This window comes from Bubalus kerabau, chromosome 14 (genome assembly GCF_029407905.1).
Source record: "Bubalus kerabau isolate K-KA32 ecotype Philippines breed swamp buffalo chromosome 14, PCC_UOA_SB_1v2, whole genome shotgun sequence".
NCBI classification, from domain to species: Eukaryota; Metazoa; Chordata; class Mammalia; order Artiodactyla; family Bovidae; genus Bubalus; species Bubalus kerabau.
In genome coordinates this window covers 10,863,658-10,886,889 of record NC_073637.1, presented here as the reverse complement: position 1 = coordinate 10,886,889, position 23,232 = coordinate 10,863,658, and the positions used below count along the sequence as shown (strand labels likewise).

General features: G+C 45.7%; 2 long non-coding RNA genes across 3 annotated transcripts; one reads left to right on the top strand and one right to left on the bottom strand.

Annotated features, from left to right (window-relative positions):
- Positions 1-145: 145 nt before the first annotated feature.
- LOC129627182 (uncharacterized) lies at positions 146-15,908 on the bottom strand. Of its 2 annotated transcripts, XR_008702463.1 has the most exons (5): positions 15,788-15,908; positions 9,856-9,926; positions 9,350-9,634; positions 4,386-4,767; positions 146-443 (listed from the first exon to the last, which is right to left on the bottom strand). It is a non-coding gene; the product is annotated as an uncharacterized LOC129627182 (long non-coding RNA). The 2 variants fall into 2 exon arrangements; XR_008702462.1 differs by having other exon boundaries at positions 9,350-9,926.
- A 3,772-nt stretch (positions 15,909-19,680) lies between these two features.
- LOC129627287 (uncharacterized) lies at positions 19,681-21,853 on the top strand. Its single transcript, XR_008702521.1, has 3 exons — positions 19,681-19,792; positions 20,669-20,824; positions 21,353-21,853. It is a non-coding gene; the product is annotated as an uncharacterized LOC129627287 (long non-coding RNA).
- Positions 21,854-23,232: the final 1,379 nt, after the last annotated feature.

Genomic DNA, 23,232 nt, shown 5'->3' with positions numbered 1-23,232 from the left:
TTGTTCATAATGCACATTTCTAAGCTCCACCCAGAACTACTAGATCGAAACTTGTGGACAGGGGCTGGGACCTCTGCATCTACATTTTAAATGAACAGCCCAGGTAATTCTTAAAAAAAAAAAAACTTTTTATTTTGAATTGGGGTATAGCCAACTAACAATGATGCGATAATTTCAGGTGAACAGTGAAGGGACTTAGCCATGCATATACATGGATCCATTCTCCCCTCAACCACAAAATTCTCATACACATGGAAGTAGAAAAACTCCTGACTTAAGGGATAAAAACTGATGGTGTCTGTACAACCCATGAATGGCTCAAATGAAGAATACTGACATCACCAAAGGCTGTCAAGGAAGCAGAGCAACAGGAACTATCAGACACATCTGGGAGGCAGGCGAGAGTTTAAAACAGCACAATGACTTCAGAAAACTGGGAGTATCTGAAAAAGATAAATGTGCAGTTTTTCTATGAACTAGCAATTCCTCCCCTAGGTGCACTCAAGAGAAGTGATGCATATGGCCACAAAAAAAGAACATTCAAAAATTGCTCCTGGTGGCTTTATTCATAACACCGCCAAACTGCGAATAACTCAAATGCTCATCAACGAGCAAATGGATAAATAAATTAAAGTCTGTTCTTACTGTCAGGAAATATTTTCCTAGACTTGGAAAAGAGCCAAAGAGAGCCCTGGGTAACCTTCTAGCTCAGTGCTGCTTGTGGTCCAGAGGCTTTCTGAGTGTATAGGGAATATATTAATAACTTTTTTCTATTAACTCTGTGACTTTACAACTCTGAAAGGGTAGTGATTATGGAAAACTGATGACAATACAAGTGCTTCCTGTTCATAGGAATTAAAATGATTCCTGTTTACAGCAATACCAACAAATTCTATCTGGTATTGAATATAAATGTCAAAAAATCAAATCCTCATTGGAACCTGTTTTTAATGTTGTACTGATTCACTCATTAATTCATGAGTTGAATGAATAAATGGAAAATTTACATTTGTGTAAGAGTTAAGATTTTAATCTTGGAAATTGATCATCCAGATGTAGAGTTGGCCATTACACAGTGATGTAAAAGAGCAAACATCAGATATGCATTAAACACAGGAGAATCCCACATGTTTGGGTGCATTAGAAGAATCAAATGCAAAAGACCATACATGGTACAAATCCACTGATACAGGGAACACTGATGGGCAAAATTAATGGATGGTTTCAGAGGTCAGAATAGTGTTTACCTCTGGTGGGTGGGCTTCCCTGGGCAAAGAATCCACCTGCCAATGCAGGAGATGTGGGTTCAATCCCTGGGTCGGGAAGATCCCCTGGAGAAGCAAATGTCAACTGACTCCTGTATTCTTGCCTGGGAAAATCCCATGGACAGAGGAGCCTGGCGGGCTACAGTCCATGGGGTCACAAAGAGTAGAACACAACTTAGCAACTAAAAACAACAACTGGTGGATGGATGTAAGGTCTGGGGAAGAGGATGAGGGGACCTCCGAGGTGATGAAAATGTCTACATCTTGACCTTAGCAGTGGTCACACAGGGATGGACATTAATGGTGTGCTCACATTTCTGTATGAAAGTGACACCTAATTTTTTAAAATACCAAACTTTGAAAAGAAATTAAGGGTGGTTCTTTATCTTCTCAGCCATGGTGTTGGCCTGAAACACTATGATAACTGAACTGCCTCCAACCCCCACCCAGGAGCTGCTTCCTGTGGGAGGTGAGGGAGCTGGACGCCCCCATTGCCTGCTGAGGAGCAGCTCCCTGACCCGAGCCTCCTCCTCCAGAGCCACGGCCAGTAAGTGACACACTTTGTCCCCGCAACAGTCATTTCATAGAGTGTCTGAGGCAGAAACAACCCCAGGTCCAGACAGCTGGGAGCAGATAGATGCTACTCATTTTCAATCTCAGCAAAATGTATTTTAAGGAAGCCCTCAAGAGCTTTTCAAGGAAAGTCTGTCAAAAATTATCACAAGCATCCATCTCTGAAGTGGCCATATCAGCAACATCTTTTACAAAAATCAAATCAAAACAAAATTTCTGCCTAGAAAGAAAATTTCAAGAAAGTCTTAAAAGACCCTCTCATTTGCAGGCATCTGTTGTCCTTGACTCGCCCTGGGTCACTCCACTAAGGGGGGTGGTCCAGACTTTGTTAATGATTAGAGACCTCCTAACCTCTCAGTATTTAAAACTAGAACTTGCTGGGACTCATTTGGCTTCAATCCACTGACTCCTTGCAACAGCCCAGTGAAGTGGATGCTAGTAGAATCTGTGCCGTGCTCAGTGGGGTCTGACCCTTTGCCACATGGACTGTAGCCCACCGGGCTCCTCTGTCTATGCAATTTTCCAGGCAAGAATACTGGAATAGGTTGCCATTTCCTCCTTCAGGGGATCTGCCTGATCCAGGGATTGAACCCTCATCTCTTGAGTCTCCTGCATTGGCAGGCAGATTCTTTACCACTGCACCACCTGAGGAGCCACCTGGAAAGATACTATTGTTACCACCAATTTGCAGAAGCAGATTTAGAGATTAACCAACTTGCCCCAAACCACGCAGTGGTTGAGGGTCAGAGCCAAGGTTCACACTCAGCTTGACCTATGGAGGGCCAGACATGACCACTCCACTGGATTCCCCTTCCAAGGCAAGCTCATTCCACCCTAGGACCATCTGAATATTTTAAAAAAGTGGTCTTTATAATGGGCTTCCCTGGTAATTCAGATGGTAAAGAATCTGCAATCTGCCTTTTACTCTTCTCACCTCTACCAAGTTATTCTGTCTCCACTCTTTGGAGCCACACGGAACTATTTATTCTTCTCTTCCATGTGAGAATCCTTCAGATATTTGAAAGTAGGTCCCTTTTTCACAGTGAATATGGATAGTGTACCACCTGATGGGAACTAACCACCTGGATTTGTCAGGGACAGAGGGGATCCTGGGAGGCAGGAATCTTGATGCTAAAACAAGGCAAAGCAAGTACACTGGTGTGAACACCCTACTTCCCAGTGCTTGCTAATAGTGCTTTCTCTCTCTCTCTTTTTTTTTTTTAAATTTCTTTCTTTATTTGACTGCGTTGTGTCTTGCGGCATGCAGGGTCTTCATCACATCACATAGAGAATCTTTCCTTGCGGCGTGCAGGCTCTCTAGATGTGGTGTGCATGATCCAAAGTGCACGAGCTCAGTCGTTGTAGGATCTTAGTTCCTCAACCAGGGATTGAACCTGCATCCCCTGCATAGCAGGGTGGGTTCTCAACCACTGGACCACCAGCAAGTCCCTAATACTGCTCTCTGATGCATAGATTGCTTTTGTTCTTTTTTTTTTTCTCTACAAGGTTTGTTCTACACAACAACCGTATCGATCAAAACTCTTATGGCAAGCTCAGAGACTGCACCTCAACTGTCTTAAGCAGAGAATGCTTTATGGATTCATGAGGCTGCCAAGTTCAGGAGTCCTGGGTTCATAAGGCTGCCAAGTTCAGGAGTCCTGGGTTCATAAGGCTGCCAAGTTCAGGGGTCCTGGGTTCATAAGGCTGCCAAGTTCAGGGGTCCTGGGTTCATAAGGCTGCCAAGTTCAGGGATCCCGGTCCAGCCGCGCCCAGGGCTCACAAGGAGTTAACAAGCACTGGCTCCTCCTTCCTCTCGCCTCAGCTTTTTTCCGAGATGACTTTCACTTGAGCTTGGCTAGGCTTCTATTCCCCCCAGCCTGGCGACCCCCGCAGAGATCATCCCCCACCGCCTCAACACACTGAGTCCCAGTAAAGCTGGAAGAATGAATTCTGTTGGACTGACTTAGCTCACATCCCTGTGACCAGGGTAAAGACGACTATATTGGCCGAACAGGCCTGGACCTTGCGACTCCCAGTGAGCCACGGGATAGGTAGGGGGCCATGGCTCCTAACCCACTTGAGTGGAACGAGAGGTGTTTCCTAAAAGGGAATCCTGGTGCTATTTCTGGAGAGGAGGCTGCCTGCTGGTCAGGAGGTGACAGTGGCTGCCCGCGGTGCCTCGGCTCCGCTGGCCCCTTCCGTCTATTAGAGACTTTAACGGAAGTGCAGCCTACAAGCCCTTCATGGGCATCTCAGGCCCATCTCTGCTATCCTATCTCCCCTCCTCTATTCCTGCCAAACTCTAGACCTGCTGCTGCCCAGACATGACCCACCTTCTCTCCCCTTCTTTATTATTCCCTCTACCACTCCAGGCTTCCTGGAGAAAATCTCCATGTTTACAAGGCCGCTCCCCTCAAGACATGTGTGTCCACCAAACCCCAGGCTCAGCAGACAACGGCCCTCTTTGTCAAGCCCTGTGTTCTTAGACATGCTTTTAAAAAAAAAAAAAAAACTTAAATCAGTTTGGGTTTAATAGGATGTACTTACACGTGATTGACTCAGTTCAGTTCAGTCACTCAGCTGTGTTTGACTCTTTGCAACTCCACGGACTGCAGCATGCCAGGCTTCCTTGTCCATCACCAACTCCCAGAGCTTGCTCAAACTCATGTCCATCGAGTCGGTGGTGCCATCCAACCATCTCATCCTCTGTTGTCCCCTTCTCCTGCCTTCAATCTTTCCCAGCATCAGGGTCTTTTCCAATGAGTCAGTTCTTCGCATCATGTGGCCAAAGTATTGGAGTTTCAGCATCAGTCCTACCAATGACTATTCAGGATTGATTTCTTTTAGCATTGACTAGTTTGATCTCCTTGCAGTCCAAGGGACTTTCAAGAGTCTTCTCCAACACCACAGTTCAAAAGCATCAAAATCCCTGGAAAAGGGAAGGGCAAACCACTTCAGTATTCTTGCTTTGAGAACCCCATGAACAGTATGAAAAGGCAAAAACATATAACATGATTGACTAGAACAGCTATAAAAACATTTGAAAAATACCTGCTAAATTGCATCCTATCCTGATTTCAAAAAGGATTCAACATTTGGTTTCAAGACAACATGATATATATCCAGTTATCAATCATTCATTTTCTTTATGCTTCAGTTCAGTTCAGTTCAGTCACTCTGTTGTGTCCGACTCTTTGCAACCCCATGAATCACAGCATGCCAGGCCTCCCTGTCCATCACCAACTCCCGGAGTTCACTCAAACTCATGTCCATCGAGTCGGTGATGCTATCCAGCCATCTCATCCTCTGTCATCCCCTTTTCCTCCTGCCCCCAATCCCTCCCAGCATCAGAGTCTTTTCCAATGAGTCAACTCTTCGCATGAGGTGGCCAAAGTACTAGAGTTTCAGCTTTAGTATCAATCTTTCCAAAGAACACCCGGGACTGATCTCCTTCAGAATGGACTGGTTGGATCTCCTTGCAGTCCAAGGGACTCTCAAGAGTCTTCTCCAACACCACAGTTCAAAAGCATCAATTCCTCGGTGCTCAGCTTTCTTCACAGTCCAACTCTCACATCCATACATGACCACAGGAAAAACCATAGCCTTGACTAGACGGACCTTTGTTGGCAAAATAATGTCTCTTCTTTTGAATACGCTATCTAGGTTGGTCATAACTTTCCTTCCAAGGAGTAAGTGTCTTTTAATTTCATGGCTGCAATCACCATCTGCAGTGATTTTGGAGCTTACTAACCTCAAAATAATTTTCCTCCTAAACTTTTATTTTATATTGGAGCATAGTTGATTTACAATGCTGTGTTAGTTTCAGGTGTACAGTAAAATGATTCAGTCTTTTCTATATATATGTATATATACACACACATATATCTATATATACATATATATCTACATCTACATATATCTATATATAGATATACATACATCTATATCTATATATACATATATCTATTCTTTTTCAAATTCTTTCCCCCTTTAGGTTATTACAGAATACTGAGCAGAGTTCCCTGTGCTCTACAGCAGGTCTTTGTTGGTTATCTGTTGTAAATACAATACTGTGTGTACATCAATTCTTAGACACACTTTAATGAGGGCAGCAGAGACCCTAAGAAACCCATCGATTACATATTTGTCTCCATATCAGACTGTAAATCTTTGAATATTGGCATCTACATCACTTTCGTCTTTCTTTTCTTCTCCTTCCTCTCATCCTTCACAATGTGCTCAGCACTTGCAGAGTGAAGAAAGGTTGTCTATTTGTGGCAGAGATTATTGTGTTTACCCAGTTCACATCCTCCTCTTCACGCTCAGCTGTAAAACCTCAATTTCATTCAATGCAGCCAGCACCCAGCTCACAATCCATCTTTCTCAGCGTCCTCTGCAGCGGGTGGGGCCCTCCTTTCACGCTCCTGATGACACCGGCTCTTCCCCTGCCCTTGTGGGCCTGGGGCTGGGCACAGCTCCCTACTGTCACCAGCGCTTGAGTGCCATCCCTCTCCCTGTAATTGGACCCCAGATTAAATTATCTTCAAAATCCCATCAGTGAGCTTCTGTTTCCTACTGGGACCCTATGTCCAAATTTTCTTTGTTCATCTCCTGCTGTTGTTTTATTATTTTTTGTTTGAACTTTTACATTTTAAATTCATATTCTTATCAAGTCATTCTATAGCATGAAACCCTGATGACACATTCCCTTCCTTTTTCTGCGTTATGTTTTCTCATAGATCGAGATCTTTGATTCTGCATGCTGTGTTTGTTTCGTGAGTGTATTTTTTTCTTCTGTATTGTTTTTGTTTAGTCATTGTGACAGAGAAGGCAATGGCACCCCACTCCAGTACTCTTGCCTGGAAAATCCCATGGACGGAAGAGCCTGGTGGGCTGCAGTCCATGGGGTCGCTAAGAGTCGGACACGACTGAGCGACTTCACTTTCACTTTCATGCATTGGAGAAGGAAATGGCAACCCACTCCAGTGTTCTTGCCTGGAGAATCCCAGGGACGGGGGAGCCTGGTGGGCTGCCGTCTATGGGGTTGCACAGAGTCGGACACGACTGAAGCGACTTAGCAGCAGCAGCAGTCATTGTGAGGCAGGCGGTAGATGGGGCCCATCAGGGTAAAATGATTGGAGATTCATTCGCTGTGAAGCAAAACTCCAAGATGAGACTAGCAGGACGATTAAGGAAGGGGGCTGGGCCCTGCGCAGACCACAGACTTCTCATTCCTGAACTCAGGAGACCTCCCCGACCCCACATGCACAGAAAAGCTCCCTGGAGGTCAAAGGGGAGTGACGCTAACTGACGCCAGGCTACCCACAGGCCTTTGCGGTAGAATCCATCTCGGCTAAGAGATGCATGCGTGCGCACACGTTGGAGGATCCTGAGATATACCAAACATGGACTGTGAACCAGGCAATTCGAAAGGATTGACCAAAGGGAACCGGGAAGAAATGTCCCATAGAAGTAATTCAAACTGCCATGAGGGCAAGACTCAGTGACTCTCTCTCTCCCCAGTCCACCTGTGTGTATTTCCACTGTACTCTTTTTCCTCTTAATAAATACTCTGCTTGCTTTATTACTCTCTGTCTTTGTGGAAATTCTTTTCTGCAAAGCCGAAGGGTCAGGGCCCTTGTCACTGACGGCTGGTCTAGTGGCTAGGACCTTGTGCTCTCACAGCCTCGACTCAGCCCCAGACTGTGGCTGGGAACCAAAGCCCCTCTCCAAGCTGTTGCAGGCCAAGTCCATCCGAGATCAGCTGTGTCATTTATTTCCATCGGGTCCCTGCCTAGGTAGCTCCAGGCAGTTCTATTTGCTCCAATCCTATGGGGCTGATTCATTGAGTCTCTTCTCACTGTATCTGAATCCAGTTAATTTGTCTTCTAAGGTGCAGTATGAATAAGGAAGGGGTGTTTGGTTCTCTCTCTGTTTTCAAATGTGAAATGAAAATATCTCCTGCCACACCAATAAACAAGAAATCACAGCCATCTGCAATTTCTGGCCTCCAAATGTGAAGACTCCCCAAACTGAGATCCAGTGGATGTTACCACCCACCAACCCCATGGTGATCACTGAGAAGCAGGAAGCATGCAGGAAGCAGCCACCTGCCACTCCTTAAGGTGGACAAGGAAAGAGGATTGGCCCCAGAGAGCTGAAGTGCATGTGAAGGGGATGAGTGCAGTGAGCCCAGAGGCTTGCAGCTTCCCATACACAGAATGCTAAATTCCTTAACCTGTTACCTGCTCTTTGATGTTCAGACTGCCTGCTCCTTTTGTTGCAAACTTGTATACAGCCTGACTTCCCTCCCTGTCTCCTTGGAGCAATTTTCTCGGAGCTACTGAGATGCTGTCTCCCCGGCTCGAAGTCCTAAATATTCCCACCAAATAAAATAACTCTCTGCTTTCAGGTTGTGACTATATTTTTCAGTCAACACAAACATGTTTCCATGTTTCTCAGGCTACCAGCGTTCCCTGGCCATATGGCTCCAATCGGTTCCAACCTCTGCCTTCCAATGTCGCCTTGTCCTTCTCTGACTTCTGATAAGCATTCTTGTCCTTACACTGAAGGCCCACCCCAGTTATTCAGGGTTGTCTCCCTATCGAGATGCTTAACTTAATCTCACCCACAGAGCCCCTCTTGCTATAGAAGGTGACATCCACATATTCCAAGGATCAGGTCATGGTCATCTTTGCAAGTGGATTTCCCCTGGTGGCTCAGCAGTAAAAAACAAACAAACAAAAAAAAAACTCTGCCTGCAATGCAGGAGACCAGGGTTCTATCCCTGGGTCAGGAAGATACCCTGGAGGAGGGCATGGCATCCCACTCCAGTATTCTTGCCTGGAGAATCCCATGGACAGAGGAGCCTGGTGGGTTACAGCCCATAGAGTTCCAAAGAGCCGGACACGACTGAGCAAGCATGTACACATGTCTTTGCAAGCAGTAGTACGTCTATCGCAGTCACTTTACTGGATGGTGGGGGTGGGGGCGGAATCTAAACAGGAAAAGGACAGGGGAAGCCCATGGAATCTTCAGGGTTCTTGATGGACACTTGTCAGTGTGGCCTTACTTCCTAGGGGTCCCCATCAAAGTCAGGAGCGTGTCCCATTCTGCTCTGGTGATACACTGAGCTACAGAGGACCAGCCTAGACTATCAGTTTCGGGCTTTGACAAATGAATTAATAAATAAATCCAAGAATGAGTGAGTGAGTAAAAGAATACCTGAATAAGTGAACAATGGGGAAAGGACAGGACAATAAAAGATGACTTGCCACCAACTTTAGCATATTCCATGCTGGTCCTCTATCCCCTACAAGGAGAAGTTTTCCCATCCTGGAGGCTTGAAGGATCAGTGAAACCACAACTGTCCTCGATCTGGCTATCTCACTGACCTCCACAACTCCCAAGGGAGGTTTGACCATCTTCATTTACAAGTGAATGGATGCCCAGTACCCAGGGCCACTGAGACAGTATGTCACAGACTTGGGTTGAGAGTCAGGAAGGCTTACCTTGCAGAGGGGAAGGCGGAGCTCTGAGAAGGGAGGCACTCCCGGCTGCACAGCGCCAGTTGTGTGTGGTCAGTGTGGTCAACATTTCTCATTCGTGGTCTTGGCTTTCTAACAGCCCTGGTCAAGCAGTGTTGTTGGTTCCACTTTAGGAGCAGGAAACAGGAGCCCAGAGATATTAGATACACCAGACAATCAAGGGCAGACCGGATCTGAGCCCAAGCTGGTTCCAACGTTGTGATCTTCGCCATTTGGTGAGGATGCTGATTTGAGAATGAGGGTCCTGCCCTGAGAAAGGAGAGGCGATCTCTCTAATAGCAGAGGGACCTTTCTTTAGGAAAGCTAGGGAGACTCCATTGGATCAAATCAAAACCCAGCTTCCTGGACCAATGCAACAGAGACCCTTTGCCCCAGGTGCCCACAGATTGCTCTTGTCCCACAGCTCAGGGCCACAAAGGGCCTGCTCCCCATTCCGAGGTATATGCTGGGTCAGACACGAAGAATTCTACCTGCACCAAGGCTTGTTTGGCATTTGGGAACAAAATTCTTATTGCAGAAGGATCTGAAGACCCCGAAGACCCTGCAGGAAGATGGTGGGGAAGGCAGATCAGAAGCAGTGAGGGGGCAAGTCAGCCTACCGTGACCTGAGATACCCTCTTCCCGTCTCTGGACTTCAGCACCCTGCCCTGGACTGACCAATCTCTGAGTTATTTCCGTGCCGACAGCCTGGGACTGCCAGAAATAAAACCAGTGTCTGGTGGTGGCAAATGAGTCAGTGTAAAGGGAGGAAAGGGAGGTTTTGTGTATGGTTCTAAGAGTATTTGGTTATTCATCAATATTGATGAGGAATTTACCATGTTCTTGGAGGTGGGGAGAGCTCCCCTCTGGCTGATGCAATAGGGTCTTGACTTTGAGCAGCTGTTAGATTTTTGCAGAAATTCTAATCTGGGGATTTCAGAAACAAACTCCCCTTGCAGACCAATTCTGGTTGGCTGGCAGTATATATATATATATATATATATATATATATATATATATATTTTCCCCCCAATGTATTTGTCTGCACTGGATCTTAATTGTGGCATGTGAAATCTAGTTTCCTCACCAGGGATCAAACCCAGGCCCCCTTCACTGGGAGCGCAGAGTCTTAACAACTGGACCACCAGGGAAGTCCCTAGCAGTGTATTTTTAAAAGGAACTCCATGGCTTTAGATAGGGCATGCCCTCTCTGCCACTCACAGATCCCTGTCCTCCTTTGTCCTGGCTGTGGATGGCATTTAAATTTGTGCTTACCAATTAGACACCAGATTTGCATTCCAGAATGCTGGTCTGAGCCTTCATCTCTTTTCATCCCTCCCTGCCCCCAGGCAGCCCAAGGGGCGACCTGTAATTTGCAGGCAGCCTGTTCTCTGAAGCAGGAGCAAAACAAATGCCTTGATCCCCCCTGCCCGGTGGTGCCCTGCCCAGCAACCAGTCCCCTGGAGACCCTGGAGGCCAGCGCAAGCGGGATTCTCTCTCATGCATTATTCACACCAGTGCTTCCCTTTCTATTTTTAATGTTCAGTGTGTAGAGCGGTTCCCTCTGCCAGCTATTTTTAGCAACACTGCTGCCAGCTGACGCCAGAGACAAAGGCACCGAGGCACCTTGAGAATGACAAATGGCGATTCCAAAGATGAAAATAGAAGGGCTATTTTTCTTCCTGGAAAGAAAGGGAAGAAAACGTCTGCAGTTGCAAAGTTGCTGGGGCTTGACTTGAATTTGTAATGTGGAGCACATAACCTACCCCCACACGGAGGGTTTCTTTCCTGTCTCGTTTTCTCTTTCTCGTCAGTCCTTTGTCCCGGATGACATGCACCCTCCTTTATGTAGCTTTCCCTGCTGCTCCCCTCTGCTTCCTATGAGTTCCCCATCTAGATGCAACACCTCCGTTATTGCAATAATAATAAATGCATTATCCTTGTAGGGTGGAGTCAGTCACCAGAAAGAGAGACGGAGGGATCTGAAGGCAAGAACCCTGACTGTAAGTTCCTCGGGAAAGTACAGGTGAGGCAGGGGGAACGTGGTTAGGACTGGCTCATTTGAATAATTTCAGTGGGCTCTTGGGCATCGGGGCTGTCCCTGATTGTTGGACCAGACCTTGGGGCGATTAGGGTGGATATTGTGATGGAGAGTGTGGGATGCCTGTAAGAAAGATGGCTGGGGGTATGGACTTAACCCACTCATTGCTCAGGACACAGAATTAACCAGCCTCTAGCTGAGGCTTCAAAACTAAGTCAAGATCGCATGTATAGGACTATATACTCAGGTCTTGAACAAATCATTTCCTCTTTCTGGGATTCAGTTTCCTCACCTTTCATACAGAGGATCAGTGAATAGCTCTCTAAATTCCCTTCAATTGCAAAGTTATTCACTTTGATGAAAGTGCTTTCTGAGACTATTCGCAACATCTCCAAGAAATGCAGGGCTTTCCAGCTGAAACATGCTGGAGTTCAAATTTAATATTAAGAATTTTCCAGATATTGCCAGCATTGTCTAGGAAGCAAAACACACCCCGGAATAAATATAAAATGCAGATGTCATATTTAGCACAGTATTTGAAGCCCTGGCAGACTAACGACCCACCTCATCATCATTCCCACATGAAGTACAGACTGCTCTTCTAAAACCTGTGTCCTCGATCTGCCTGGGCTGTCTAACTTTCTCTCCAAGGATACGCTTTTTTCTATGCAACGTATTGTAATCTTCTGGAGGATAATGAATGCTATTGTCTATTCATTCATTCATTCAATCAATCATCCAACCATTCAACAGACATTTATTGACTCAAAATGTCTATTTACCAGGCACTTTCTAAGCACCAAGGATGCAAAGATAAATAGGGCGCCCCAACCCCACCATGTGATTTCCACATGTAGGCCAGGGAACTATTCCTTTCAACAAACATGGGAGGGAAACGGAGAGGGAGAGAGTGGAACTAAAAAAAAATGTTGTAATTGTCAACTTGTCCTAAAAGAATGACCACACAAATGGTCTCATATGCACAGAAAGTGGAAAAAATGTCTTGACCTTCTATTTAAAAATTATAAAAAAAGTGATATGTGGCTTCTTCCTGGCCCTCCTCCTTCTTTTCAGCATCTTTTACAAAACCTCACAGTCTAATTGTATTTCAGTGTCCCTTTCTGAGGGGTGATCTATCTTCTGAAATCCCTTTTACTTCCTCCAGCCACCTGATCCTTTGCCAATCCCATATTTCATCAGCAAAGTCATTTGGGGTGAAAACCAGCTTGATTAAATTAAATTTTCAGACTTGAATCATGGTTATAACCCTCATTTTTGTTTGTTTGTTTTTTTCCTAAAAGTCCTGTATATATTTTTTCATTGCAAAGCGTCGTATGTGTGTGAGCATGTGACAGCAAGTGCACCAGTGGATGGGAAGATGAGCCAGTGACATTTTCTGGGCTTGTATCATGTGGATATGTTAGTCAACTCAAAAAATGGATTCCACGGATCCTCATAATGGCCCTATAACATAGCCCCCTAATTTTGGAGATGTGAGAAATGAGGTTCATAGAGGTGAAATGGCAATAAGGAAAATGTATGTACCAGAATTGATGGTTTTGAACTGTGGTGTTGGAAAAGACTCTTGAGAGTCCCTTGGACTGCAAGGAGATCAACCCTGAATATTCATTGGAAGAACTGATGCTGAAACCAAAGCTTAAATACTTTGGCCATCTGTTGCGAAGAGCTGACTCATTGGAAAAGACCCTGATGCTGGGAAAGTCTGAGGAGCAGGAGAAGAAGGGGACGAGAGGATGAGATGGTTGGATGGCATCACGGACTCAGTGGACATGAGTCTGAGCAAACTCTGGGAGATCGTGAAGGACAGGGAAGCCTGGTGTGCTGCAGCCCATGGGGTCAAAAAGAGTCCACCACGATGTATAGACTGAACAACAACAACACCAGGCAGATACAAACAATGAAAATAATGTTAAGGTTAAAGAGACCATCAGATGAACTAGGGAAAGATACTTTGAATTAATGAGTGGAGCAGAGGGGATCAGAAATTACTGGGAAGGACATTTAGTTCGTGGGATTCAGAGTTCTATTTTGGTTAGGACTAGTTTTTGTCTTATGTTGCTGTTCTTGTGTTTCCTTTCCCTTGGATTTTTCTATTTGCTGCTTTAACAGTTCCGTAGCCCAGATACATATACTTAGCACCCTGAGCTTCACACACTGCCTCTGCCTGGAACTTCCCTGCTCTGTGTCCGTGACAAGGATTTCCACCTGGATGTCCCACAAGCGTGACAGACTCACACCTGAGCTCGCCTTCCTCTCCATCTCCTGCTACTTGCTTCCCAAAGCTCACCATCCATCCAGTCTCTCGAGCCCTGGCTGTGTAGCGATCCTTGGATCCTACCTGCCCTTTCCCTTCTGCCTTCGCCTGCAGTCCTCTGATTCTGTGGATTGTACAATGTGTTCCTTTCTGCGCCCATCCCCTCGCCTCTATTCCTCTGGCACTCTTCTTGCTCAGGTCCACATGGCTACCACTCAGCCCTTGGCAGCAGCATCCCTGGCCTCATCGCATCCAGGGAGAGGCTATTTAATGACCAACCCTTTTGTTTTGTTAAATGCATCTTCCATCTGATGAAATCAACTTAGATTGGTTTCCCCAGAAGCAGACACTGACAGGAGGATTCCCATGCAGATAACTTGCAAGAACATGTTCCCAGGAGAAACTGGTAAAAGAACCAGGAAAACAGAAGAGCAAGAGGAAAGAAGACAAGAGGGGTGCAAGTCAGGTCAAGTCTTCAACCTGATCTTGCAGGAAACTGGAGTATGAGGGATGCTCCAGAGCTTGTCCCAACTCAACTAAAGGAGCTGGCTTCGATGTCTTACATCAGTCAGTCTTGGGCTAAAACCCACCGAAGGGAGATGCAATTCTCAGGTCTATATCTGCAGGCAGTGAGCTCCAGCAGCCCCAGGGCTGCGAGCTGTGGGTGCAGGCCAATAGAAGCAAAAGCACGATGGATGCAGGAATCAAGGGGAGGGGCTCCTAGTAACAGGCTGGGGCTTCCCAGGGTATGTGAGGGCAGCACCAAAAATACCACTAGAGAAAATTTTCCAGTTTTAAAGAAAAAGGATAACTAATATTTTTTGAGTACTTCCCATATTCACAACCACTCTGCAAGTGAGCACCATTTTCCTTCTATTATTGTCACAGGACAGAAGTTGTGTTAGTTGATTTAGTGGCTCCGGAATTTCTCAAATGGAAGGATTATTCCTTACTTTCCAAGGTGAAATAGTAAGGGCTTGGATGTCCAAGAACAAACAGAAAGAGTAGCTCATCAGGTCTTGGGAAGACCATGCCACATGGATACAAGATATGCCATCTAAGCCCATATCCACGTGGATTCTGTGTGAACTACTGGGTGAATGCTGTTTGAGAATGGGGGTAATTTTAAAATCTCACACATTCACAGGCCTGGGTACTTAGTCTCACCTCTGAAATTAGCTGTGAAGTGTGAAAGAAGCTCGTTTGCTGGTTTGGCAGCATGAGGTCTGATATGTTACCTTATTATGTCAATCACTAGATAATTTTAGGAGACACATTAATAGCATTTAAACAGAAATTTGGGGTAATTAATGAATAAATGAGAACTAGAGGTGGAAAAAAAGTTTTCCTTTTCTGGGCTTCCTTTTCCAACCTTTCTCAGGCTACCACCATAAAAAGTCCATTTCTTAAGAAATCCATTTGCAGAGCTTGTTCTTGATATTCAATATGCAGAATGTCCTTTTAACTCCCTACATACATTCATGTTGATTTAAAAATACATTCAATACAGTATATTTAGTAAAAACAAAAGCCTATCAGGGACTTTCCTGGTGGTCCCCGGTTAAGACTTCACCTTCTACGGCAGGGAGTATGGGTCCGATCCCAGGTTAGACAATTAATATCCCACATGCCTCGACAGCCAGAAAACCAAAAACATAAAACCAAAGCAACATTGTGACAAACTCAATAAAGATTTTAAAAATGGTCCACATAAAGAAAAATACTTAAAACAAAAGCCTATCAGATAAAGAAATATCATTGACCTTTCATTCATTCATTTACTCTATGTCATTCATTCATTAAACAGATGCTATTGAACACAGGGACAAGACTGCACTGGGCCCTTAGGGTAAATAAAAGATTGTATTTTCATGAAGCTTACAGTTTAGGAAAGGAGGGAAATTAAAACCTGCAGGCAAACATCCACCAAATCTAATATTGAAAGTGATCCAGAGAGATAGAAAAATGGTGGTGCTCACATGGTGTTCAGAGAAAGGGAGAGATTGCTTCCATGTCGTCACCCAGTGGTCCTAATCGTCTGTGACCAGCATTAACCCCACCTGTGCTCAGTCCCAATGGCACAAGGAGGAGAAAAACACAGGTTTACCCATAGGAAGGCCTCAAGCCGCCCCGACCGTCCTGCTTGTTCCATCAGCTCTTGTTCAGGCTACCACCAACCTCCTCCTTGCCCCGCCCCAGAGCCTTTCCTGATTCTCATCTTCGTGGTCACCGTCACGTGATTCCCGCCCCCGCCCCCGCCCCCGCCTCCGCCTCCGCCCCCGCCCGCAGGAAGCTGGTCTTTCTTCAGTGTTTCCTGACTCCAGCCCCACCCTACTCTCTGTCCTATAGGTTCTCCCCAAATTACCCTCCCTTGATAATGCCTACAGGTAAGGGTCCCTTGGACCTTCCTTGCTTCTCAGGAAAGAGAAATCTCTAAGATCATACAAAATCCTGCCGTATCCTAGGATCATTTGTTTTATTAGTAGCAATAATATTAATCGTTTTGTAGCACAGTCAGTATAACAAAATATGACTAGAGACCCTGATGGGTTGCCTTACGATTTGAAGACGTGGGGTACACGGAGCCATTACTTCCCTCCTGAAGCTCAGGTGTACACACGAAAGCAGATTCTAAGGGTGCTTGAACGTAAGGGTGTTTCAAGGGGGACAATACATAAAACTGGATAGGGTTGGATGACTCCGATTCACTCCCCTGAGCTACAGAAGTTAACATTCCACCAAGGATTCAAGGAGATGGTGTGAATTTGTGATCCTGGAAGCGTAGGAAAAGCAGTGTCTTAAGCTGAGCAGGGGCCTTCCCAGGTGGCACTAGTGGGAAAGAACCCACCTACCAATGCAGGAGACAGAAGAGACATGGGTTCCATTTCTGGGTCAGGAAGATCCCCCGGAGGAGGGCATGGCAACCCACTCCAGTATTCTGGCCTGGAGAATCCCATGGATAGAGGAGCCTAGCAAGCTGCAGTCCATAGGGTCACACAGAGTAGAACATGACCGAAGTGACTTAGCACGCATGCACACAATGTGAGTGGAGTTGAAATACTACACTTGCCTTGACAGGTAGTAAAAGGAGGGATAGAAAGGTTCAGGGAAGTGGGCAGGCTGCAACTGATTCACCATTTCTACACAGGAGCAGAGCCATCAAATGCTTCTCAGGAAGGCTCAGAGGCCAAACCATTTACTGCAGACATAAAGGGTGCTCTGTTGAGTCAGCACCAGCATCATGTAAAGTGTTGGATCTCCCCTGTGGGCCAGGGTTCATGCAGAAGAGGCAGTGAAAGAGCTTGGCTTGCAGGTATAGCAACAGGGGTGGTAGGACCCTACACCAATGGAAGCTGGGGGAAGAACTTAACTGCCAGAAACCAGGGGGGTGCAAGTACTGTGACTGTCGGGCTGACACACAAGAACTATGGAGATGCTTAATTCAACACAGCATCCTTACAGGCAAAGCAGATGAGTAGGGGATGAGGGTAATACTCAGCTGGTACCAGCAGGAGAAATCAAGGATGAGTGACCACCATCATGCTGCCCGAGGATGAGTAGTTTGTCCTACTGACTTCCTCCTCCTGGTTGCCCCTAAGGATGAGAAGCCCATCAGGATCCTGGAGGATCGATTTCCCCAAACACATATGGAGAAGTGGATCTGAACAGGGCAAGGAGGGGGCTGTAGTAGACATGCAGACGCAGCATCCAGGTGCTTTTCCCAATAAGAACTTGCTGTCAGTTACAGGGAGTGTGGTTAGCATACAACCCCAGTATTTGGCTCCTGTAGTATTCCCAGGTGGCACTAGTGGTAAAGAACCCACCTGCCAATGCAGGAGACGTAAGAGACCTGGGTCAGGAAGATTCCCCTGGGGGAGGGCATGGCAGCCTACTCCAGTATTCTTGCCTGGAAAATCCCATGGACAGAGGAGCCTGGCGGGCTACAGTCCATAGGGTAGCAAAGAGTTGGACATGACTGAAGTGATTTAGCACACAGTATTTGACTGCGATGTCTCACCTGTGCCTTTCCTGGTGCAAGTTTGAAGGAAACAATCCCATTATTACCAGTCCTTGTGATTCCTCTAAAGCTTCCCCACACCTTCATAGTCCCCTTAAGAAAACCTCATTGTACTATCTTGAGACTTGACTCTACTTGTCCAATGATCAGCAACACGGGAACATCCATGGCATGCGTGCATGCTCAGTTGTGTCTGACTCTTTGCGAACCCATGGACTGTAGCCCACCAGGCTCCTCTGTCCATGGGATCTCCCAGGCAAAAATACTGGAGCGGGTTGCCATTCTTACTCCAAGGGATCTTCCCGACATAGGGATCAAATCTGCGTCTCTTGCCTCTCTTGCATTGGCAGACAGATTCTTTACCAGTGCACCACCTGGGAAGCCCATACCCCTGGAGACACCCCTAAATAAATGATTTGGGAGCAGCAGGCACATTTGAAGGTTCTGCCCTATTTAACAAGTCAGCATAAAACCAGTAATACTCAGATTACAAACAGAAACAGATGCGTAATATGGATCCTGCTTGGAGTTTTCTGGGAGGTTTTTGCATGTCTTCATCAGCCCATAGATGGGGTGTTTCGTTCTCACTCCAAGCTGCTGACTGCCTGTCTTAGATGTTATCCACTGAACGTGGCACTGACCGGCCCTCATCAGTCAGCCTGGAGTCACCCTCTTTTCAACACTGCAGATTCTGCCAGCCTCCAGAAAGCATTTGTTCTCCGGGGGCTTCCAAAAATATTGACAGTTCTTGGAAGAGATTCAACACTAATTTGGGGACTTTCTCTTTTTCTTTGCCATGGTGACAGCTTTCCTGACAGCATGAGGCCAAGCATGTCTGCTGTTGAAATGGTGATTAAAAAAAAAAAAAAAAGATGATGATCTCATCGTGGTGGTTCTGTCTGGGTGGGTATGAGTGGCAGAGATGTTGCCCATGCCAGGATGTGTAATGAGCTCTCAAGAGGACGATGAGCTCATCAGATTGCTAGCATGACTGGGGTCTCGGGCTTGGGCTGCCTTCTGTGTCCCCATGGCATCTGGGTTCTTGCATATGGACACCTTTGCTTCTGAAAATGGCACAGCTGGCATTTATTTTCCAGCTGGCCATTGGAAGCTCCTCCCTGTGGTAAGCTATTTGAGTAGATGCCTTCGTCTTAAGCTCCACTGATTTGTCATCCTTCAAATGTGCCCTTCACTCAACTGTCTCTTAGACTTTTAACTCTTCCCTTCACCTGGAATGCCTGTTTCTACATATGCAAATTCTGTGTGCGCTCAGTCGTGTCCAACTCTTTGCGGCCCCACGGACTATAGCCCACCAGGTTCCTCTGTCCCTGGGATTTCCCAATCAAGAATACTCGAGTCGGTTGCTATTTCCTTCTCCAGGGGGTCTTCCCAACATAGAGATAGAAACCAGGTCTCTCGAGTCTCCTGCATTGTCAGGTGGATTCTTTACCATTGTGCCGCCTGGGAAGCCCTAGGTCTAGCTCTAATTACGATTGTTATTATCCCCATGAAGTCTTCCACCCATCTCCCATGTCCTGGTTAAGCAGTTCCTTTAAATGACATCCATAACATTAGGCATCTATAGTAACTAAGAAATAATATTTGTGTAGCATTTCACAGCTTTCTAAGCACTTTATACACACATTGTTTAATCCTTACAACTTATGACATTATTTTATTAGTTGTTGCAAGACTTACTTACAGTGGCAGTCACGAGCATTATCCATTCAAAACTCCCACTTCTTCTCTTGGCCATAATATCGCTGGACTTCCCTGCCCTTGTGGCGTTCAGTGCAACCATGTGACTTGCTTTGGCCAAGAAAGCAAAACTGGGAGGTGATTTCTGAGCTAAAGCTTGAAAAACCAAGATTCAGCTTGCCACTCTCTTTTTCTCTTTAGCGTATCAAATGGTGATATTTGAAGTTGTAGCTATTCTAACAGCCTGGGACTTATTTATTTATTTGGCCACATTGAGTGGCATGCAGGATGTAATGAACTCCTACCCACTGCAGAGCACAGAGTCTTAACCACTGGACCACCAGGGAAGTCCCATAAAGCCTGGATTTCCTGCTAGGTGTTGATGCTTCAAGACTGGTAAGAGTTGGTTCAGCCTTCCCGATACTAATGTGCGTTAAGTCGCTTCAGCCGTGTCCGACTCTTTGCGACTCCGTGGACTGTAGCCCACCAGGCTCCTCTGTCCATGGGATTCTCCAGACAAGAAAATTGGAGTGGGTTGCCATGCTGTCCTCCAGGGGAATCTTCCCGACCCAGGGATCAAATCCGCATCTCTTGTCTCCTGAATTGGCAGGTGGGCTCTTTATCACTAATGCCAGCTGGGAAGCCCTCCGAAAATACTGCAATACTAATGGCCTAGTGCAAAGTGGCTAGTGCTGGTGTTAGTGCATTAGTAGGGCTAGGATATAGGTTACTATGACAAAAATGAAATCATCTCCATCATGAAAATATTGTAAAACTAACGTAAGGAGGTGGGACTAAGACCCTACCTTTGTCTGAAAAGTTCATGGGGAAAGTTATATTTAAACTGACACTGGAAGGATAAATATAATCCAGGCTAAAAAGTAGGAGTAGACTGTTTGGAGGAGTGTGCGAAAGGTTAGGAAGCAGGATAAAAGCTTAAAAAGAAAAAGAGATGGAGTAAACAAATGGCCTCCCCAAGAGATGAGGGTGAAAGATAGCCCTGTGGTGTCTTATTATAAGTACTTATTTTTATTATTGATGGCACAAAGCAAGCACACACAAATAATTGTTCCCATGTCTCTCTTCACATGTGCAACTCTATGTTATTTTTCGAGGTCAAAGATGAGGAATATTTTTATATTCTCTATATGCGTGTTGTGTAAGGCGACCTGGCTGTCTTTTCCCCAATGTCTACCTCTTACTTTGGAAAAGATGTGGCTTCTGTAGTCAGTATCCTGATTTTCAACTGTCAATGGCCCCCACCTTCTTCAGGAGGAAGTTCAAACTCTGAAGAGGAATTTAAGGTGATTTCTGATCTGTTCCCGAGCTACTTTCCCAGGATTGAATGCACTGCTGCTGCTGCTGCTGCTAAGTCACTTCAGTCGTGTCCAACTCTGTGCGACCCCATAGACGGCAGCCCACAAAACAGTACGTCCTAAACTTTCAAGTGCCTGAGCCTTGTTGATCATTCCCACTACCTTGAAGACACTGTCCCTAAAATCATACCATTTTTCGGGGTTCCACTTAAGTGTCATCACCTAGGTGAAATCAAATTCTTCCCTGACTTGCTGCCCTTCTTAGAGTAACTCCCCTTCCTATCTGTTGTTTCTTCTACTTTTTTTTTTAAAGATTTTTTTTATACGGATCATTTTTAAATCTTTATCAAATTTTTAAAAATATCGCTTCTGTTTTTATGTTTTGATTTTTTGGCCACCAGGTACGTAGGATCTTAGCTTCCTGAACAGGGATCGAACTTACATGCCTATGCTGGAAGGCAAAATCTTAACAGCTGGGCAGCCACAGAATCCCTCCTCTAGTTGTTTTTAAGAGGGTTGTTTTTTTCTCTTTGGTTTTTGGTAGTTTTACTGTGATGTGCTTAGGTGTAATTTTCCTTTTATTTATGCTGCTTGAGGTTTATAAGGATTCTTAAATCTCCAGCTTAATGTCTTTCATCAGGCTTCCCAGGTGGCGCTAGGGGTGAAGAATCCACCTGCCAATATACGAGACACAAGAGATGTTGGTTCAAGCCCTGGGTTGGAAGGATCTTCTGGAGCAGGAAATCACAATCCTCTCCAGTATTCTTTCTTGGAAAATCCAATAGTCAGAGGAGCCTGCTGAACTACAGTCCACGGGGCCGTCAAGAGCCTGACACGACTGAGCACTTGAGCACTATGGGATTTACTTCCCCAACCAGGGATTGAACTTGGACCCCCTGCATTGGGAGCATGGAATCATAGCCACTGGACCACCAGGGAAGACCCCCATCCATTGCTTTTTAAAAATCACTTCAATATAGATGAAGACTGGACAGTGTTGCATCCTGCCTTTAAACCCTAACATTTAAAAAGAACCATTTTCCATGACTTTTCAAATTCTTTCTAAAACTAAGTTTGACATCTATCATTTATTGTCATTTCTCTGTTGGATATGAGATGCCTTAAAAAAAATGCCAGTGTTATAAATAGGGCTGTGATGGACATCTTTATGTGTTGTCTGAGACGTCTTTATGTGCTTCTGATTATTTCCTAGGGTGATTAAATGGTCAGAATTAGAAACTTGAGGTCATAGGGCAGAAACACATTTATATTCTTGCCACATCTTGAAAATGTCCCCTCCAAACATGTTTACACGGCTACTGGCAGCAGGGAAGCGGCAGGGTGATGGGTTTTGAAGGGGAAATCAAAGGCGTGCCGGGCTTTCCCTGTCCTGGGAGAATGACATCATTCCTCCGGGTCTCTGCCAAAAACAAGCCACTGTTGGATGGACTGTGAATCGTGACTGCTTTCCAAGCCAACAAAAAGCTCTCCGAAAGTGGGATTTTACATTTTTTTCAAGTGAGTGGGAGGCCAGCTGGCTCTGGATCTGAGCTTAGATGGAGGAAGGCTTGCGCTGAGCTACAAAGGTTTTATTTCTTTTTTTGAAAAATTAAAAAAAAAAAAAAACACGAGAAAGACACATGAGGGTTTTCTCTTTACATCTAAAATCTTCAATCAAACCAGGAATGCATTTATTAATAGCACTAAGGGTGGTTTCTGAACTGGATTCATATCCTGACTTGTTAGCTGGATGATCCAGAATGTTATTTCACTTCTGTGATTGTTTCCTTCCGTGTGTGTGTGTGTGTGTGTGTGTGTGTGTGTTAGTCGCTCGGTCATGTCTGACCCTTTGCAATCCCATGGACTGTAGCCCACCAGGCTCCTTTGTCTATAGAGTTTTCCAGGCAAGAATACTGGAGGGGGTTGCCATGCTCTCCTCTGGGGATCTTCCCAACCCAGGGATCGAACCCGAATGTCTTGTGTCTCCTGCGTTAGCAGGCAAATTTTTACCATTGGGCCACCTGGGAAGCCCCTTCCTTTCTTGTACAGTGAGGTAAATATCGCCCACCTCTAGGTGTTGCCAAAGCTTTAGTAACAATATCTTCCACCCAATTCTTCCCCACCCGCCCTGAGTTCCAGACCCCATCTGCCTATGCAACACCCCCCACCTTGGGTAACCAATAGGCTTTTGCAGCTTAGCATGTTCAAGGCTGACTCCCCAGTCCTTCACCGCCCCCAGATGAGGACAACTTCCTCCCAGTCTGCCAGACCTCTGTACAAGTCCACTCGTCCTTGCAATTTCTCAGACAAACACTTCAGAACCACCCTTGATGCCTCTCTCTTTCAAAAAGCACACACTCCTTCTGCAAGCCCTCAACATATATGCTGAACCCCGTTTACTTCTCCCCACTTTCACCACCAGCCCCTAATCCCAGCCAGCACCGTCTCTCTCTGCCTTGTCACCACCACTTCTAGCAGGTCCCTGGCTTCACCTGTTGCCCCCACAAGCAGCCAGAGTGG